The following is a 3,143-nucleotide window of genomic DNA, read 5'->3' on the forward strand; positions in this document are numbered from 1 at the left end:
TGAGGCCCCAGGCCTGCAAGGGTCACTTGTCTCCTGCTGCTGCCTCAGGCCCAGGCCCAGCAGCCATGGCCAAAGTGCTGCCCAGGTTGGCTCTGGCAGGGCTGTCTTGCAGCTGCTGCACATGCCTGTGCCCTGTGCAGCCAAGGCTGTGCTACGCTGTCCCTGCCCTGCGCCTCTGTCCCTGCAGGCTCTGGGAACAAGTCCCCCTGTACCTTTTGGACACATACCTTGGCATATTGGAATGTTGTCCACATGGATGGCTACAGATCACCAAAACATAAATTCTCATCCCTTTTTTCTGAAAATATAGGATCATAAGTCCCTATACTATACTTTGGTGGTTTTCACTATAATGAAACTGACCTTTTTGAATAGAAGGGTGTCCTTCTTCCTGTGTAATAACTTATACAAAGGTTAAAATAATTTGGAGTCATTTTAGGCATTGGAATTCATGACCATAGAACCTGAGGAAGGGGCCAAGTGCGAGTCCATGCGTTTTTCAATGCAACTATTTTTCCGGAAGCTTGAAACATAACTGGAGAGGACAACTGGGAAATGAGTTTGTCCTGCAGCCTTATGCTTCTTCTTGTTTAAGAAATTCATGTGTAAAATTATACCTAACCTGTTGTCACTTGTATTTTTAGAGGAAAAAAGGGGTGATTAAAGGTAACTAAGGCCTATCCATAAGACATTCTATAAATCTTTAGATTACTGAGCCCCTAAGGATAAGTTGTCATGGTATACCCTGATAAAGGGTACCTTTATCAACGCCCTATGGACCACCCTGTTGCTGTTGACCATATGGACACTCAACTTTTCAGCTACCTCATACAGGCATGTTCATACACACAGACAAGAATGCAAAATGTTTCTCATCTGACTTCACCACATCCCACTGGCTCTGCAGAGCAGTCAGAAAATACACAGAGAGTTTCTACACATGAGGAAACAGGGTGCTGTAGAACAGTGCAGGGACCAAGTGCAAGACCAGGGCCTTACAAGCACACTGATCAGCATTTGTCAGCATCTGTCAGTATGACTGACACCATTTATTGTATTATTCCTCTATTTTCCTATGTTCATTTCTCTCCAAACCACCTTGATCCCTCCCTTTTCCTTCTTTGGTTCTTCCCCTAACATTCCATATTAAGTCTAGTGAAATTCAAAAACGCTGCTTCCTTTCACCTCAATATTAACCCTGTAACACTAGGCAGCAATACCAGCCATTCTGCAAAGCCATCTGGAGAGCCACTCTGCTGCCTCATGGTGATAAGTTTTCTTCCCAGACCATGAGGCTGAGGCTCTCCTGGAACATCTGGGAATGTTTTTATTTATTTCTTTTTTTATAAATTTATTTTTAAATTTAATGTATTTTATTTATTTATTTAACATCTTTTACCATCGTCCACATGTTCCATATGGTATACCATGTTCCCTGCTACAGAAGACTCCAGTATCACTGCTCTTACTTTCAAAATGAAAACAATACTGAATAAACTTCTGTCCTTCAGTGGAGCCCAACTACTGAAAGAGTCTGATGTGAATCTCTCCTGGTCACCTTATGTTACAGTAATTGACAGGGGTGTTGGCCAACTAAATATCTCCCCATCTTTTGGCAATGCGGAATAGGTCTTGGACCACATAAGCCATGTTGTAAAACTCATCCCCCAACTGCCTCATCTTGCTGGCCCCTTCCTTTCCTGACAGCTCTGCCTCCTGCCTACTTCTGCTTTCCCACACAAAGGCTGGGGATGACCCAGACTCCTTCTGGTCTTAGACCAGAGCTCTGCCCTGGAGGGAAATTTCTTTCTCCTGCTGTTAAGTATGGACCTCCCCAGCTGCCATTTTTATTAATTTTTTCTTTTTTCTGCCTTTTTCTTTTATGTCAAAAGGATCCACTATCACTGAAACCACACTTCTATGCCTCCCAGGGCTCTCCTCTGCTGTCCTCAGTCTCCACTCCACGGAGCACAGACCTCCTCTGTCCCTGTACAGTGCTCATGTGCTTGAGGCAATGGGTGCCTGGACAAGAAGGACAGTTCTTTTCTACCGGAAGGAAACCACAGAGCCCCAGGGGTTTGAAGGCAGATCAGAGGCAGTCACCAGAGGCCAAGGCCAGCCAGATCTGTCTGTCCTGGCAGCTTTTGTCTGAAAGCAACCCTTGGATATTTGTGGAGTTTTGGAAGTGGAATTCCGTTTCAGCCATGTGTACCTGGACCAGAATGACAGCTATTCTCAGCAGGAAGGAAAGGGCAGAGACCCAGTGTTTCAAAGGCTGATTAGAGGCAGCTCCAAGGAGGCCAAGGCCAGCCAGACCAGTTTGTCTTGGCAGCTTTTGTCTGGGAGCAATCCTTTTTTAAATGGAATTTGGGAGGCCAAATCCCACTTTTCTCCATGGGCATCTGGACAAGGACAGTTTTTTCCATAGGAAGGAAAGTACAGAGCCCCTGTGTTTCACAGGCAGATGAGAGCTGGCCCTCAGGAAGCCAAGGGAACATAGACAGTCCTGGGAGCTATCCTTGGATATAAAGAATTTTGGAGGCAGATTCCCAATTTTGGCTATGGACACCTGCACTTGAAAGATGATTTTTCCATGGAAAGAAAAGTACACTCCCCATTGTTTGAAGGCAGATGAGAGGCGGCCCCCAAGATGTCAAGGCCACTCAGAGCTGTCTGTTCTGGCAGGTTTCATACAGGAATCATCCTTCAATATAAGTGAATTTGGACGTAGATTTCAGCCATGAACCCCTGGAGGAAAAGGAGAGTTCTTTCCCACAGGAAGAAAAGCACAGAACTCCAGGGCCTCAGGGGCAGCAGGGAAGCAACTCTAAATATGCCAAGGTAAGCTGGGCCAGTCAAGCCAAGCCAAACAGAACTTTTCCATGTTCTTGGATCCTTGGGGCCTTGCAGCAGTACAACTGCCCCTTGGTTCCATGAGGCCTCGTAGTATCACAAGAGATCTTTTTTTTCCACAAGGCCCAACAATACCACAGCGGTCTTCTTGGCTGTGCAGTGGCACAATGGCCCCTTTCTTCCATGAGGCCTTGCAGTGTCTGACAATGGCCCTTTGGTTCTATTGGAATCCCCAGGACCACAATGGACCCTTGGTTCCTCAGGGCATGGCTGTGGTACACTGGCCCTTT

Source organism: Zonotrichia albicollis, chromosome 37 (assembly GCF_047830755.1).
Source record: "Zonotrichia albicollis isolate bZonAlb1 chromosome 37, bZonAlb1.hap1, whole genome shotgun sequence".
NCBI lineage: Eukaryota > Metazoa > Chordata > Aves > Passeriformes > Passerellidae > Zonotrichia > Zonotrichia albicollis.